A 19667-nucleotide genomic window follows, 5' to 3' on the forward strand; every position below is an offset into this window, starting at 1 on the left:
GTGTATTATTTCCTGTGTAGTTATAGCATAATACGATAATATTTAAAAATCGAGCTGTTACCTACCAAAAAACGAAACATCCATGCAGTCATAAACAGTACGAAGATACATTTGATGTGAAGAATGCAATGTGCACAGCATTAGCGATTTTCTTCTACAATGTCTCGCCTCACCCTCATCCTATTGTCAACCTGATAACGAAAGAAAATGTATACATTAGCGCATTCCAAAGTCACCAGACATGTAATTTTGTCTGTATAGTTAAAGCATAACATAAAATTATTTAAACATCCAACTGTTACTTATCGAAAAACGATGTATCGACGCTGCCATTCATCGTACTTAGAACATTCTATGTTAAGAATACTATGTGGTCAGCACTAGCTATTTTCTTTTACAGTATGTCGCCGCTTCCTCACTCCCCTTGACAACCTGCAAACCTAAGAAAATGTATACATTAGCACAATCCAATGTCACCAGATGTGTATTATTTTCTGTATAGTTATAGCATAATACGATAATATTTAAAAATCGAGCTGTTACCTACCAAAAAACGAAACATCCATGCAGTCATAAACAGTACGAAGATACATTTGATGTGAAGAATGCTATGTGCACAGCACTAGCGATTTTCTTCTACAATGTGTCGCCTCACCCTCATCCTAGTGTCAACATGATAACGAAAGAAAATGTATACATTAGCGCATTCCAAAGTCACCAGATGTGTAATTTTGTCTGTATAGTTAAAGCATAACATAACATTATTTAAACATCCTACTGTTACTTATCGAAAAACGACGTAACGACGCTGACATTCACAGTACGTAGAACATTCTATGTGAAGAATGCTATGTGCTCAGCACTAGCTATTTTCTTTTACAGTATGTCGCCGCTCCCTCACTCCCCTTGACAACCTGCAAACGTAAGAAAATGTATATATTAGCACACCCTAAAGTCACTAGATGTGTATTATTTCCTGTGTAGTTATAGCATATTACGATAATATTTAAAAATCGAGCTGTTACCTACCAAAAAACGAAACATCCATGTAGTCATAAACAGTACGAAGATACATTTGATGTGAAGAATGCTATGTGCGCAGCACTAGCGATTTTCTTCTACAATGTGTCGCCGCACCCTCATTCCTAGTGTCAACCTGATAACGAAGAAAATGTATACATTAGCGCATTCGAAAGTCACCAGATGTGTAATTTTGTCTGTATAGTTAAATCATAACATAAAATTATTTAAACATCCAACTGTTACTTATCGAAAAACGATGTATCGACGCTGCCATTCACAGTACGTAGAACATTGTATGTGAAGAATGCTATGTGCTGAGCACTAGCTATTTTCTTTTACAGTATGTCGCCGCTCCCTCACTCCCCTTGACAACCTGCAAACGTAAGAAAATGTATATATTAGCACACCCTAAAGTCACTAGATGTGTATTATTTCCAGTGTAGTTATAGCATAATACGATAATATTTAAAAATCGAGCTGTTACCTACCAAAAAACGAAACATCCATGCAGTCATAAACAGTACGAAGATACATTTGATGTGAAGAATGCAATGTGCACAGCACTAGCGATTTTCTTCTACAATGTGTCGCCGCACCCTCATTCCTAGTGTAAACCTGATAACGAAAGAAAATGTATACATTAGCGCATTCGAAAGTCACCAGATGTGTAATTTTGTCTGTATAGTTAAAGCATAACATAAAATTATTTAAACATCCAACTGTTACTTATCGAAAAACGATGTATCGACGCTGACATTCACAGTACGTAGAACATTGTATGTGAAGAATGCTATGTGCTCAGCACTAGCTATTTTCTTTTACAGTATGTCGCCGCTCCCTCACTCCCCTTGACAACCTGCAAACGTAAGAAAATGTATATATTAGCACACCCGAAAGTCACTAGATGTGTATTATTTCCAGTGTAGTTATAGCATAATACGATAATATTTAAAAATCGAGCTGTTACCTACCAAAAAACGAAACATCCATGCAGTCATAAACAGTACAAAGATACATTTGATGTGAAGAATGCTATGTGCACAGCACTAGCGATTTTCTTCTACAATGTGTCGCCGCACCCTCATTCCTAGTGTCAACCTGATAACGAAAGAAAATGTATACATTAGCGCATTCGAAAGTCACCAGATGTGTAATTTTGTCTGTATAGTTAAAGCATAACATAAAATTATTTAAACATCCAACTGTTACTTATCGAAAAACGATGTATCGACGCTGCCATTCACAGTACGTAGAACATTGTATGTGAAGAATGCTATGTGCTGAGCACTAGCTATTTTCTTTTACAGTATGTCGCCGCTCCCTCACTCCCCTTGACAACCTGCAAACGTAAGAAAATGTATATATTAGCACACCCAAAAGTCACTAGATGTGTATTATTTCCAGTGTAGTTATAGCATAATACGATAATATTTAAAAATCGAGCTGTTACCTACCAAAAAACGAAACATCCATGCAGTCATAAACAGTACGAAGATACATTTGATGTGAAGGATGCTATGTGCACAGCACTAGCGATTTTCTTCTACAATGTCTCGCCGCACCCTCATTCCTAGTGTCAACCTGATAACGAAAGAAAATGTATACATTAGCGCATTCGAAAGTCACCAGATGTGTAATTTTGTCTGTATAGTTAAAGCATAACATAAAATTATTTAAACATCCAACTGTTACTTATCGAAAAACGATGTATCGACGCTGACATTCACAGTACGTAGAACATTCTATGTGAAGAATGCTATGTGCTCAGCACTAGCTATTTTCTTTTACAGTATGTCGCCGCTCCCTCACTCCCCTTGACAACCTGCAAACGTAAGAAAATGTATATATTAGCACACCCTAAAGTCATTGGATGTGTATTATTTCCAGTGTAGTTATAGCATAATACGATAATATTTAAAAATCGAGCTGTTACCTACCAAAAAACGAAACATCCATGCAGTCATAAACAGTACGAAGATAGATTTGATGTGAAGAATGCAATGTGCACAGCACTAGCGATTTTCTTCTACAATGTGTCGCCGCACCCTCATTCCTAGTGTCAACCTGATAACGAAAAAAAATGTATACATTAGCGCATTCGGAAGTCACCAGATGTATAATTTTGTCTGTATAGTTAAAGCATAACATAAAATTATTTAAACATCCAACTGTTAATTATCGAAAAACGATGTATCGACGCTGCCATTCACAGTACGTAGAATATTCTATGTGAAGAATGCTATGTGGTCAGGACTAGCTATTTTCTTTTACAGTATGTCGCCGCTTCCTCACTCCCCTTGACAACCTGCAAACGTAAGAAAATGTTTATATCAGGACACCCTAAAGTCACCAGATGTGTATTATTTCCTGTGTAGTTATAGCATAATACGATAATATTTAAAAATCGAGCTGTTACCTACCAAAAAACGAAACATCCATGCAGTCATAAACAGTACGAAGATACATTTGATGTGAAGAATGCTATGTGCACAGCATTAGCGATTTTCTTCTACAATGTCTCGCCTCACCCTCATCCTATTGTCAACCTGATAACGAAAGAAAATGTATACATTAGCGCATTCCAAAGTCACCAGATGTGTAATTTTGTCTGTATAGTTAAAGCATAACATAAAATTATTTAAACATCCAACTGTTACTTATCGAAAAACGATGTATCGACGCTGACATTCACAGTACGTAGAACATTGTATGTGAAGAATGCTATGTGCTCTGCACTAGCTATTTTCTTTTACAGTATGTCGCCGCCCACTCACTCCCCTTGCCAACCTGCAAACGTAAGAAAATGTATATATTAGGACACCCTAATGTCACCAGATGTGTATTATTTCCTGTGTAGTTATAGCATATTACGATAATATTTAAAAATCGAGCTGTTACCTACCAAAAAACGAAACATCCATGCAGTCATAAACAGTACGAAGATACATTTGATGTGAAGAATGCTATGTGCACAGCACTAGCGATTTTCTTCTACAATGTGTCGCCTCACCCTCATTCCTAGTGTAAACCTGATAACGAAAGAAAATGTATACATTAGCGCATTCGAAAGTCACCAGATGTGTAATTTTGTCTGTATAGTTAAAGCATAACATAAAATTATTTAAACATCCAACTGTTAGTTATCGAAAAACGATGTATCGACGCTGCCATTCACAGTACGTAGAACATTCTATGTGAAGAATGCTATGTGCTCAGCACTAGCTATTTTCTTTTACAGTATGTCGCCGCTCCCTCACTCCCCTTGACAACCTGCAAACGTAAGAAAATGTATATATTAGCACACCCTAAAGTCACTAGATGTGTATTATTTCCAGTGTAGTTATAGCATAATACGATAATATTTAAAAATCGAGCTGTTACCTACCAAAAAACGAAACATCCATGCAGTCATAAACAGTACGAAGATACATTTGATGTGAAGGATGCTATGTGCACAGCACTAGCGATTTTCTTCTACAATGTGTCGCCGCACCCTCATTCCTAGTGTCAACCTGATAACGAAAGAAAATGTATACATTAGCGCATTCGAAAGTCACCAGATGTGTAATTTTGTCTGTATAGTTAAAGCATAACATAAAATTATTTAAACATCCAACTGTTACTTATCGAAAAACGATGTATCGACGCTGCCATTTACAGTACGTAGAACATTCTATGTGAAGAATGCTATGTGCTCAGCTCTAGCTATTTTCTTTTACAGTATGTCACCGCTCCCTCACTCCCCTTGACAACCTGCAAACGTAAGAATATGTATATATTAGGACACCCTAAAGTCACCAGATGTGTATTATTTCCTGTGTAGTTATAGCATAATACGATAATATTTAAAAATCGAGCTGTTACCTACCAAAAAACGAAACATCCATGCAGTCATAAACAGTACGAAGATACATTTGATGTGAAGAATGCTATGTGCACAGCACTAGCGATTTTCTTCTACAATGTGTCGCCGCACCCTCACTCCTATTGTCAACCTGATAACGAAAGAAAATGTATACATTAGCGCATTCCAAAGTCACCAGACGTGTAATTTTGTCTGTATAGTTAAAGCATAACATAAAATTATTTAAACATCCAACTGTTACTTATCGAAAAACGATGTATCGACGCTGCCATTCACAGTACTTAGAACATTCTATGTTAAGAATACTATGTGGTCAGCACTAGCTATTTTCTTTTACAGTATGTCGCCGCTTCCTCACTCCCCTTGACAACCTGCAAACGTAAGAAAATGTATACATTAGCACAATCCAAAGTCACCAGATGTGTATTATTTTCTGTATAGTTATAGCATAATACGATAATATTTAAAAATCGAGCTGTTACCTACCAAAAAACGAAACATCCATGCAGTCATAAACAGTACGAAGATACATTTGATGTGAAGAATGCTATGTGCACAGCACTAGCGATTTTCTTCTACAATGTGTCGCCGCACCCTCATTCCTAGTGTCAACCTGATAACCAAGAAAATGTATACATTAGCGCATTCGAAAGTCACCAGATGTGTAATTTTGTCTGTATAGTTAAAGCATAACATAAAATTATTTAAACATCCAACTGTTACTTATCGAAAAACGATGTATCGACGCTGACATTCTCAGTACGTAGAACATTCTATGTGAAGAATGCTATGTGCTCAGCACTAGCTATTTTCTTTTACAGTATGTCGCCATTCCCTCACTCCCCTTGACAACCTGCAAACGTAAGAAAATGTATATATTAGCACACCCTAAAGTCACTAGATGTGTATTATTTCCAGTGTAGTTATAGCATAATACGATAATATTTAAAAATCGAGCTGTTACCTACCAAAAAACGAAACATCCATGCAGTCATAAACAGTACGAAGATACATTTGATGTGAAGAATGCAATGTGCACAGCACTAGCGATTTTCTTCTACAATGTGTCGCCGCACCCTCATTCCTAGTGTAAACCTGATAATGAAAAAAAATGTATACATTAGCGCATTCGAAAGTCACCAGATGTGTAATTTTGTCTGTATATTTAAAGCATAACATAAAATTATTTAAACATCCAACTGTTACTTATCGAAAAACGATGTATCGACGCTGACATTCACAGTACGTAGAACATTGTATGTGAAGAATGCTATGTGCTCAGCACTAGCTATTTTCTCTTACAGTATGTCGCCGCTCCCTCACTCCCCTTGACAACCTGCAAACGTAAGAAAATGTATATATTAGCACACCCGAAAGTCACTAGATGTGTATTATTTCCAGTGTAGTTATAGCATAATACGATAATATTTAAAAATCGAGCTGTTACCTACCAAAAAACGAAACATCCATGCAGTCATAAACAGTACGAAGATACATTTGATGTGAAGAATGCTATGTGCACAGCACTAGCGATTTTCTTCTACAATGTGTCACCGCACCCTCATTCCTAGTGTCAACCTGATAACGAAAGAAAATGTATACATTAGCGCATTCGAAAGTCACCAGATGTGTAATTTTGTCTGTATAGTTAAAGCATAACATAAAACTATTTAAACATCCAACTGTTACTTATCGAAAAACGATGTATCGACGCTGCCATTCACAGTACGTAGAACATTCTATGTGAAGAATGCTATGTGCTGAGCACTAGCTATTTTCTTTTACAGTATGTCGCCGCTCCCTCACTCACCTTGACAACCTGCAAACGTAAGAAAATGTATATATTAGCACACCCAAAAGTCACTAGATGTGTATTATTTCCAGTGTAGTTATAGCATAATACGATAATATTTAAAAATCGAGCTGTTACCTACCAAAAAACGAAACATCCATGCAGTCATAAACAGTACGAAGATACATTTGATGTGAAGGATGCTATGTGCCCAGCACTAGCGATTTTCTTCTACAATGTGTCGCCGCACCCTCATTCCTAGTGTCAACCTGATAACGAAAGAAAATGTAAACATTAGCGCATTCCAAAGTCACCAGATGTGTAATTTTGTCTGTATAGTTAAAGCATAACATAAAATTATTTAAACATCCAACAGTTACTTATCGAAAAACGATGTATCGACGCTGCCATTTACAGTACGTAGAACATTCGGTGTGAAGAATGCTATGTGCTCAGCACTAGCTATTTTCTTTTACAGTATGTCACCGCTCCCTCACTCCCCTTGACAACCTGCAAACGTAAGAATATGTATATATTAGGACACACTAAAGTCACCAGATGTGTATTATTTCCTGTGTAGTTATAGCATAATACGATAATATTTAAAAATCGAGCTGTTACCTACCAAAAAACGAAACATCCATGCAGTCATAAACAGTACGAAGATACATTTGATGTGAAGAATGCTATGTGCACAGCATTAGCGATTTTCTTCTACAATGTGTCGCCGCACCCTCATTCCTAGTGTCAACCTGATAACGAAAGAAAATGTATACATTAGCGCATTCGAAAGTCACCAGATGTGTAATTTTGTCTGTATAGTTAAAGCAGAACATAAAATTATTTAAACATCCAACTAATACTTATCGAAAAACGATGTATCGACGCTGCCATTCACAGTACTTAGAACATTCTATGTTAAGAATACTATGTGGTCAGCACTAGCTATTTTCTTTTACAGTATGTCGCCGCTTCCTCACTCCCCTTGACAACCTGCAAACGTAAGAAAATGTATACATTAGCACAATCCAAAGTCACCAGATGTGTATTATTTTCTGTATAGTTATAGCATAATACGATAATATTTAAAAATCGAGCTGTTACCTACCAAAAAACGAAACATCCATGCAGTCATAAACAGTACGAAGATACATTTGATGTGAAGAATGCTATGTGCACAGCACTAGCGATTTTCTTCTACAATGTGTCGCCGCACCCTCATTCCTAGTGTCAACCTGATAAACAAGAAAATGTATACATTAGCGCATTCGAAAGTCACCAGATGTGTAATTTTGTCTGTATAGTTAAAGCATAACATAAAATTATTTAAACATCCAACTGTTACTTATCGAAAAACGATGTATCGACGCTGACATTCTCAGTACGTAGAACATTCTATGTGAAGAATGCTATGTGCTCAGCACTAGCTATTTTCTTTTACAGTATGTCGCCATTCCCTCACTCCCCTTGACAACCTGCAAACGTAAGAAAATGTATATATTAGCACACCCTAAAGTCACTAGATGTGTATTATTTCCAGTGTAGTTATAGCATAATACGATAATATTTAAAAATCGAGCTGTTACCTACCAAAAAACGAAACATCCATGCAGTCATAAACAGTACGAAGATACATTTGATGTGAAGAATGCAATGTGCACAGCACTAGCGATTTTCTTCTACAATGTGTCGCCGCACCCTCATTCCTAGTGTAAACCTGATAATGAAAAAAAATGTATACATTAGCGCATTCGAAAGTCACCAGATGTGTAATTTTGTCTGTATATTTAAAGCATAACATAAAATTATTTAAACATCCAACTGTTACTTATCGAAAAACGATGTATCGACGCTGACATTCACAGTACGTAGAACATTGTATGTGAAGAATGCTATGTGCTCAGCACTAGCTATTTTCTCTTACAGTATGTCGCCGCTCCCTCACTCCCCTTGACAACCTGCAAACGTAAGAAAATGTATATATTAGCACACCCGAAAGTCACTAGATGTGTATTATTTCCAGTGTAGTTATAGCATAATACGATAATATTTAAAAATCGAGCTGTTACCTACCAAAAAACGAAACATCCATGCAGTCATAAACAGTACGAAGATACATTTGATGTGAAGAATGCTATGTGCACAGCACTAGCGATTTTCTTCTACAATGTGTCACCGCACCCTCATTCCTAGTGTCAACCTGATAACGAAAGAAAATGTATACATTAGCGCATTCGAAAGTCACCAGATGTGTAATTTTGTCTGTATAGTTAAAGCATAACATAAAACTATTTAAACATCCAACTGTTACTTATCGAAAAACGATGTATCGACGCTGCCATTCACAGTACGTAGAACATTCTATGTGAAGAATGCTATGTGCTGAGCACTAGCTATTTTCTTTTACAGTATGTCGCCGCTCCCTCACTCACCTTGACAACCTGCAAACGTAAGAAAATGTATATATTAGCACACCCAAAAGTCACTAGATGTGTATTATTTCCAGTGTAGTTATAGCATAATACGATAATATTTAAAAATCGAGCTGTTACCTACCAAAAAACGAAACATCCATGCAGTCATAAACAGTACGAAGATACATTTGATGTGAAGGATGCTATGTGCCCAGCACTAGCGATTTTCTTCTACAATGTGTCGCCGCACCCTCATTCCTAGTGTCAACCTGATAACGAAAGAAAATGTAAACATTAGCGCATTCCAAAGTCACCAGATGTGTAATTTTGTCTGTATAGTTAAAGCATAACATAAAATTATTTAAACATCCAACAGTTACTTATCGAAAAACGATGTATCGACGCTGCCATTTACAGTACGTAGAACATTCGGTGTGAAGAATGCTATGTGCTCAGCACTAGCTATTTTCTTTTACAGTATGTCACCGCTCCCTCACTCCCCTTGACAACCTGCAAACGTAAGAATATGTATATATTAGGACACACTAAAGTCACCAGATGTGTATTATTTCCTGTGTAGTTATAGCATAATACGATAATATTTAAAAATCGAGCTGTTACCTACCAAAAAACGAAACATCCATGCAGTCATAAACAGTACGAAGATACATTTGATGTGAAGAATGCTATGTGCACAGCATTAGCGATTTTCTTCTACAATGTGTCGCCGCACCCTCATTCCTAGTGTCAACCTGATAACGAAAGAAAATGTATACATTAGCGCATTCGAAAGTCACCAGATGTGTAATTTTGTCTGTATAGTTAAAGCAGAACATAAAATTATTTAAACATCCAACTAATACTTATCGAAAAACGATGTATCGACGCTGCCATTCACAGTACTTAGAACATTCTATGTTAAGAATACTATGTGGTCAGCACTAGCTATTTTCTTTTACAGTATGTCGCCGCTCCCTCACTCCCCTTGACAACCTGCATACGTAACAAAATGTATATATTAGGACACCCTAAAGTCACCAGATGTGTATTATTTCCTGTGTAGTTATAGCATATTCCGATAATATTTAAAAATCGAGCTGTTACCTACCAAAAAACGAAACATCCATGCAGTCATAAACAGTACGAAGATACATTTGATGTGAAGAATGCTATGTGCACAGCACTAGCGATTTTCTTCTACAATGTGTCGCCGCACCCTCACTCCTATTGTCAACCTGATAATGAAAGAAAATGTATACATTAGCGCATTCCAAAGTCACCAGATGTGTAATTTTGTCTGTATAGTTAAAGCATAACATAAAATTATTTAAACATCCTACTGTTACTTATGCAAAAACGACGTATCGACGCTGACATTCACAGTACGTAGAACATTGTATGTGAAGAATGCTATGTGCTCAGCACTAGCTATTTTCTCTTACAGTATGTCGCCGCTCCCTCACTCCCCTTGACAACCTGCAAACGTAAGAAAATGTATATATTAGCACACCCGAAAGTCACTAGATGTGTATTATTTCCAGTGTAGTTATAGCATAATACGATAATATTTAAAAATCGAGCTGTTACCTACCAAAAAACGAAACATCCATGCAGTCATAAACAGTACGAAGATACATTTGATGTGAAGAATGCTATGTGCACAGCACTAGCGATTTTCTTCTACAATGTGTCACCGCACCCTCATTCCTAGTGTCAACCTGATAACGAAAGAAAATGTATACATTAGCGCATTCGAAAGTCACCAGATGTGTAATTTTGTCTGTATAGTTAAAGCATAACATAAAACTATTTAAACATCCAACTGTTACTTATCGAAAAACGATGTATCGACGCTGCCATTCACAGTACGTAGAACATTCTATGTGAAGAATGCTATGTGCTGAGCACTAGCTATTTTCTTTTACAGTATGTCGCCGCTCCCTCACTCACCTTGACAACCTGCAAACGTAAGAAAATGTATATATTAGCACACCCAAAAGTCACTAGATGTGTATTATTTCCAGTGTAGTTATAGCATAATACGATAATATTTAAAAATCGAGCTGTTACCTACCAAAAAACGAAACATCCATGCAGTCATAAACAGTACGAAGATACATTTGATGTGAAGGATGCTATGTGCCCAGCACTAGCGATTTTCTTCTACAATGTGTCGCCGCACCCTCATTCCTAGTGTCAACCTGATAACGAAAGAAAATGTAAACATTAGCGCATTCCAAAGTCACCAGATGTGTAATTTTGTCTGTATAGTTAAAGCATAACATAAAATTATTTAAACATCCAACAGTTACTTATCGAAAAACGATGTATCGACGCTGCCATTTACAGTACGTAGAACATTCGGTGTGAAGAATGCTATGTGCTCAGCACTAGCTATTTTCTTTTACAGTATGTCACCGCTCCCTCACTCCCCTTGACAACCTGCAAACGTAAGAATATGTATATATTAGGACACACTAAAGTCACCAGATGTGTATTATTTCCTGTGTAGTTATAGCATAATACGATAATATTTAAAAATCGAGCTGTTACCTACCAAAAAACGAAACATCCATGCAGTCATAAACAGTACGAAGATACATTTGATGTGAAGAATGCTATGTGCACAGCATTAGCGATTTTCTTCTACAATGTGTCGCCGCACCCTCATTCCTAGTGTCAACCTGATAACGAAAGAAAATGTATACATTAGCGCATTCGAAAGTCACCAGATGTGTAATTTTGTCTGTATAGTTAAAGCAGAACATAAAATTATTTAAACATCCAACTAATACTTATCGAAAAACGATGTATCGACGCTGCCATTCACAGTACTTAGAACATTCTATGTTAAGAATACTATGTGGTCAGCACTAGCTATTTTCTTTTACAGTATGTCGCCGCTCCCTCACTCCCCTTGACAACCTGCATACGTAACAAAATGTATATATTAGGACACCCTAAAGTCACCAGATGTGTATTATTTCCTGTGTAGTTATAGCATATTCCGATAATATTTAAAAATCGAGCTGTTACCTACCAAAAAACGAAACATCCATGCAGTCATAAACAGTACGAAGATACATTTGATGTGAAGAATGCTATGTGCACAGCACTAGCGATTTTCTTCTACAATGTGTCGCCGCACCCTCACTCCTATTGTCAACCTGATAATGAAAGAAAATGTATACATTAGCGCATTCCAAAGTCACCAGATGTGTAATTTTGTCTGTATAGTTAAAGCGTAACATAAAATTATTTAAACATCCTACTGTTACTTATGCAAAAACGACGTATCGACGCTGACATTCACAGTACGTAGAACATTCTATGTGAAGAATGCTATGTGCTCAGCACTAGCTATTTTCCTTTACAGTATGTCGCCGCTCCCTCACTCCCCTTTACAACCTGCAAACGTAAGAAAATGTATATATTAGCACACCCTAAAGTCACTAGATGTGTATTATTTCCTGTGTAGTTATAGCATAATACGATAATATTGAAAAATCGAGCTGTTACCTACCAAAAAACGAAACATCCATGCAGTCATAAACAGTACGAAGATACATTTGATGTGAAGAATGCTATGTGCACAGCACTAGCGATTTTCTTCTACAATGTGTCGCCGCACCCTCATTCCTAGTGTCAACCTGATAACGAAGAAAATGTATACATTAGCGCATTCGAAAGTCACCAGATGTGTAATTTTGTCTGTATAGTTAAAGCATAACATAAAATTATTTAAACATCCTACTGTTACTTATCGAAAAACGATGTATCGACGCTGACATTCTCAGTACGTAGAAGATTCTATGTGAAGAATGCTATGTGCTCAGCACTAGCTATTTTCTCTTACAGTATGTCGCCGCTCCCTCACTCCCCTTGACAACCTGCAAACGTAAGAAAATGTATATATTAGCACACCCTAAAGTCACTAGATGTGTATTATATCCAGTGTAGTTATAGCATAATACGATAATATTTAAAAATCGAGCTGTTACCTACCAAAAAACGAAACATCCATGCAGTCATAAACAGTACGAAGATACATTTGATGTGAAGAATGCAATGTGCACAGCACTAGCGATTTTCTTCTACAATGTGTCGCCGCACCCTCATTCCTAGTGTCAACCTGATAACGAAAGAAAATGTATACATTAGCGCATTCGAAAGTCACCAGATGTGTAATTTTGTCTGTATAGTTAAAGCATAACATAAAATTATTTAAACATCCAACTGTTACTTATCGAAAAACGATGTATCGACGCTGACATTCACAGTACGCAGAACATTGTATGTGAAGAATGCTATGTGCTCAGCACTAGCTATTTTCTTTTACAGTATGTCGCCGCTCCCTCACTCCCCTTGACAACCAGCAAACGTAAGAAAATGTATATATTAGCACACCCGAAAGTCACTAGATGTGTATTATTTCCAGTGTAGTTATAGCATAATACGATAATATTTAAAAATCGAGCTGTTACCTACCAAAAAACGAAACATCCATGCAGTCATAAACAGTACGAAGATACATTTGATGTGAAGAATGCTATGTGCACAGCACTAGCGATTTTCTTCTACAATGTGTCGCCGCACCCTCATTCCTAGTGTCAACCTGATAACGAAAGAAAATGTATACATTAGCGCATTCGAAAGTCACCAGATGTGTAATTTTGTCTGTATAGTTAAAGAATAACATAAAATTATTTAAACATCCAACTGTTACTTATCGAAAAACGATGTATCGACGCTGCCATTCACAGTACGTAGAACATTCTATGTGAAGAATGCTATGTGCTCAGCACTAGCTATTTTCTTTTACAGTATGTCGCCGCTCCCTCACTCCCCTTGACAACCTGCAAACGTAAGAAAATGTATATATTAGCACACCCAAAAGTCACTAGATGTGTATTATTTCCAGTGTAGTTATAGCATAATACGATAATATTTAAAAATCGAGCTGTTACCTACCAAAAAACGAAACATCCATGCAGTCATAAACAGTACGAAGATACATTTGATGTGAAGGATGCTATGTGCACAGCACTAGCGATTTTCTTCTACAATGTGTCGCCGCACCCTCATTCCTATTGTCAACCTGATAACGAAAGAAAATGTATACATTAGCGCATTCGAAAGTCACCAGATGTGTAATTTTGTCTGTATAGTTAAAGCATAACATAAAATTATTTAAACATCCAACTGTTACTTATCGAAAAACGATGTATCGACGCTGCCATTTACAGTACGTAGAACATTCGGTGTGAAGAATGCTATGTGCTCAGCACTAGCTATTTTCTTTTACAGTATGTCACCGCTCCCTCACTCCCCTTGACAACCTGCAAACGTAAGAATATGTATATATTAGGACACCCTAAAGTCACCAGATGTGTATTATTTCCTGTGTAGTTATAGCATATTACGATAATATTTAAAAATCGAGCTGTTACCTACCAAAAAACGAAACATCCATGCAGTCATAAACAGTACGAAGATACATTTGATGTGAAGAATGCTATGTGCACAGCACTAGCGATTTTCTTCTACAATGTGTCGCCGCACCCTCATTCCTAGTGTCAACCTGATAACGAAAGAAAATGTATACATTAGCGCATTCGAAAGTCACCAGATGTGTAATTTTGTCTGTATAGTTAAAGCATAACATAAAATTATTTAAACATCCAACTAATACTTATCGAAAAACGATGTATCGACGCTGCCATTCACAGTACGTAGAACATTCTATGTTAAGAATACTATGTGGTCAGCACTAGCTATTTTCTTTTACAGTATGTCGCCGCTCCCTCACTCCCCTTGACAACCTGCAAACGTAAGAAAATGTATATATTAGCACACCCAAAAGTCACTAGATGTGTATTATTTCCAGTGTAGTTATAGCATAATACGATAATATTTAAAAATCGAGCTGTTACCTACCAAAAAACGAAACATCCATGCAGTCATAAACAGTACGAAGATACATTTGATGTGAAGGATGCTATGTGCACAGCACTAGCGATTTTCTTCTACAATGTGTCGCCGCACCCTCATTCCTATTGTCAACCTGATAACGAAAGAAAATGTATACATTAGCGCATTCGAAAGTCACCAGATGTGTAATTTTGTCTGTATAGTTAAAGCATAACATAAAATTATTTAAACATCCAACTGTTACTTATCGAAAAACGATGTATCGACGCTGACATTCTCAGTACGTAGAACATTCTATGTGAAGAATGCTATGTGCTCAGCACTAGCTATTTTCTTTTACAGTATGTCGCCGCTCCCTCACTCCCCTTGACAACCTGCAAACGTAAGAAAATGTATATATTAGCACACCCTAAAGTCACTAGATGTGTATTATATCCAGTGTAGTTATAGCATAATACGATAATATTTAAAAATCGAGCTGTTACCTACCAAAAAACGAAACATCCATGCAGTCATAAACAGTACGAAGATACATTTGATGTGAAGAATGCAATGTGCACAGCACTAGCGATTTTCTTCTACAATGTGTCGCCGCACCCTCATTCCTAGTGTCAACCTGATAACGAAAGAAAATGTATACATTAGCGCATTCGAAAGTCACCAGATGTGTAATTTTGTCTGTATAGTTAAAGCATAACATAAAATTATTTAAACATCCAACTGTTACTTATCGAAAAACGATGTATCGACGCTGACATTCACAGTACGTAGAACATTGTATGTGAAGAATGCTATGTGCTCAGCACTAGCTATTTTCTTTTACAGTATGTCGCCGCTCCCTCACTCCCCTTGACAACCAGCAAACGTAAGAAAATGTATATATTAGCACACCCGAAAGTCACTAGATGTGTATTATTTCCAGTGTAGTTATAGCATAATACGATAATATTTAAAAATCGAGCTGTTACCTACCAAAAAACGAAACATCCATGCAGTCATAAACAGTACGAAGATACATTTGATGTGAAGAATGCTATGTGCACAGCACTAGCGATTTTCTTCTACAATGTGTCGCCGCACCCTCATTCCTAGTGTCAACCTGATAACGAAAGAAAATGTATACATTAGCGCATTCGAAAGTCACCAGATGTGTAATTTTGTCTGTATAGTTAAAGAATAACATAAAATTATTTAAACATCCAACTGTTACTTATCGAAAAACGATGTATCGACGCTGCCATTCACAGTACGTAGAACATTCTATGTGAAGAATGCTATGTGCTCAGCACTAGCTATTTTCTTTTACAGTATGTCGCCGCTCCCTCACTCCCCTTGACAACCTGCAAACGTAAGAAAATGTATATATTAGCACACCCAAAAGTCACTAGATGTGTATTATTTCCAGTGTAGTTATAGCATAATACGATAATATTTAAAAATCGAGCTGTTACCTACCAAAAAACGAAACATCCATGCAGTCATAAACAGTACGAAGATACATTTGATGTGAAGGATGCTATGTGCACAGCACTAGCGATTTTCTTCTACAATGTGTCGCCGCACCCTCATTCCTATTGTCAACCTGATAACGAAAGAAAATGTATACATTAGCGCATTCGAAAGTCACCAGATGTGTAATTTTGTCTGTATAGTTAAAGCATAACATAAAATTATTTAAACATCCAACTGTTACTTATCGAAAAACGATGTATCGACGCTGCCATTTACAGTACGTAGAACATTCGGTGTGAAGAATGCTATGTGCTCAGCACTAGCTATTTTCTTTTACAGTATGTCACCGCTCCCTCACTCCCCTTGACAACCTGCAAACGTAAGAATATGTATATTTTAGGACACCCTAAAGTCACCAGATGTGTATTATTTCCTGTGTAGTTATAGAATATTACGATAATATTTAAAAATCGAGCTGTTACCTACCAAAAAACGAAACATCCATGCAGTCATAAACAGTACGAAGATACATTTGATGTGAAGAATGCTATGTGCACAGCACTAGCGATTTTCTTCTACAATGTGTCGCCGCACCCTCATTCCTAGTGTCAACCTGATAACGAAAGAAAATGTATACATTAGCGCATTCGAAAGTCACCAGATGTGTAATTTTGTCTGTATAGTTAAAGCATAACATAAAATTATTTAAACATCCAACTAATACTTATCGAAAAACGATGTATCGACGCTGCCATTCACAGTACGTAGAACATTCTATGTTAAGAATACTATGTGGTCAGCACTAGCTATTTTCTTTTACAGTATGTCACCGCTCCCTCACTCCCCTTGACAACCTGCAAACGTAAGAATATGTATATATTAGGACACCCTAAAGTCACCAGATGTGTATTATTTCCTGTGTAGTTATAGCATATTCCGATAATATTTAAAAATCGAGCTGTTACCTACCAAAAAACGAAACATCCATGCAGTCATAAACAGTACGAAGATACATTTGATGTGAAGAATGCTATGTGCACAGCACTAGCGATTTTCTTCTACAATGTGTCGCCGCACCCTCACTCCTATTGTCAACCTGATAACGAAAGAAAATGTATACATTAGCGCATTCCAAAGTCACCAGATGTGTAATTTTGTCTGTATAGTTAAAGCATAACATAAAATTATTTAAACATCCTACTGTTACTTATCGAAAAACGACGTATCTTCGCTGACATGCACAGTACGTAGAACATTCTATGTGAAGAATGCTATGTGCTCAGCACTAGCTATTTTCTTTTACAGTATGTCGCCGCTTCCTCACTCCCCTTGACAACCTGCAAACGTAAGAAAATGTATATATTAACACACCCTAACGTCACCAGATGTGTATTATTTCCTGTGTAGTTATAGCATAATACGATAATATTTAAAAATCGAGCTGTTACCTACCAAAAAACGAAACATCCATGCAGTCATAAACAGTACGAAGATACATTTGATGTGAAGAATGCAATGTGCACAGCATTAGCGATTTTCTTCTACAATGTGTCGCCTCACCCTCATCCTATTGTCAACCTGATAAAGAAAGAAAATGTATACATTAGCGCATTCCAAAGTCACCAGATGTGTAATTTTGTCTGTATAGTTAAAGCATAACATAAAATTATTTAAAAATCCAACTTTTACTTATCGAAAAACGATGTATCGACGCTGACATTCACAGTACGTAGAACATTGTATGTGAAGAATGCTATGTGCTCAGCACTAGCTATTTTCTTTTACAATATGTCGCCGCTCCCTCACTCCCCATGCCAACCTGCAAACGTAAGAAAATGTATATTTTAGGACACCCTAAAGTCACCAGATGTGTATTATTTCCTGTGTAGTTATAGCATATTACGATAATATTTAAAAATCGAGCTGTTACCTACCAAAAAACGAAACATCCATGCAGTCATAAACAGTACGAAGATACATTTGATGTGAAGGATGCTATGTGCACAGCACTAGCGATTTTCTTCTACAATGTTTCGCCGCACCCTCATTCCTAGTGTCAACCTGATAACGAAAGAAAATGTATACATTAGCGCATTCGAAAGTCACCAGATGTGTAATTTTGTCTGTATAGTTAAAGCATAACATAAAATTATTTAAACATCCAACAGTTACTTATCGAAAAACGATGTATCGACGCTGCCATTCACAGTACGTAGAACATTCTATGTGAAGAATGCTATGTGCTGAGCACTAGCTATTTTCTTTTACAGTATGTCGCCGCTCCCTCACTCCCCTTGACAACCTGCAAACGTAAGAAAATGTATATATTAGCACACCCTAAAGTCACTAGATGTGTATTATTTCCAGTGTAGTTATAGCATAATACGATAATATTTAAAAATCGAGCTGTTACTTACCAAAAAACGAAACATCCATGCAGTCATAAACAGTACGAAGATACGTTTGATGTGAAGGATGCTATGTGCACAGCACTAGCGATTTTCTTCTACAATGTGTCGCCGCACCCTCATTCCTAGTGTCAACCTGATAACGAAAGAAAATGTATACATTAGCGCATTCGAAAGTCACCAGATGTGTAATTTTGTCTGTATAGTTAAAGCATAACATAAAATTATTTAAACATCCAACTAATACTTATCGAAAAACGATGTATCGACGCTGCCATTCGCAGTACTTAGAACATTCTATGTTAAAAATACTATGTGGTCATTACTAGCTATTTTCTTTTACAGTATGTCGCCGCTCCCTCACTCCCCTTGACAACCTGCAAACGTAAGAAAATGTATACATTAGCACAATCCAAAGTCACCAGATGTGTATTATTTTCTGTATAGTTATAGCATAATACGATAATATTTAAAAATCGAGCTGTTACCTACCAAAAAACGAAACATCCATGCAGTCATAAACAGTACGAAGATACATTTGATGTGAAGAATGCTATGTGCACAGCACTAGCGATTTTCTTCTACAATGTGTCGCCGCACCCTCACTCCTATTGTCAACCTGATAACGAAAGAAAATGTATACATTAGCGCATTCCAAAGTCACCAGATGTGTAATTTTGTCTGTATAGTTAAAGCATAACATAAAATTATTTAAACATCCTACTGTTACTTATCGAAAAACGACGTATCGACGCTGACATGCACAGTACGTAGAACATTCT

Source organism: Schistocerca gregaria, chromosome 4, assembly GCF_023897955.1.
Source record: "Schistocerca gregaria isolate iqSchGreg1 chromosome 4, iqSchGreg1.2, whole genome shotgun sequence".
NCBI classification, from domain to species: Eukaryota; Metazoa; Arthropoda; class Insecta; order Orthoptera; family Acrididae; genus Schistocerca; species Schistocerca gregaria.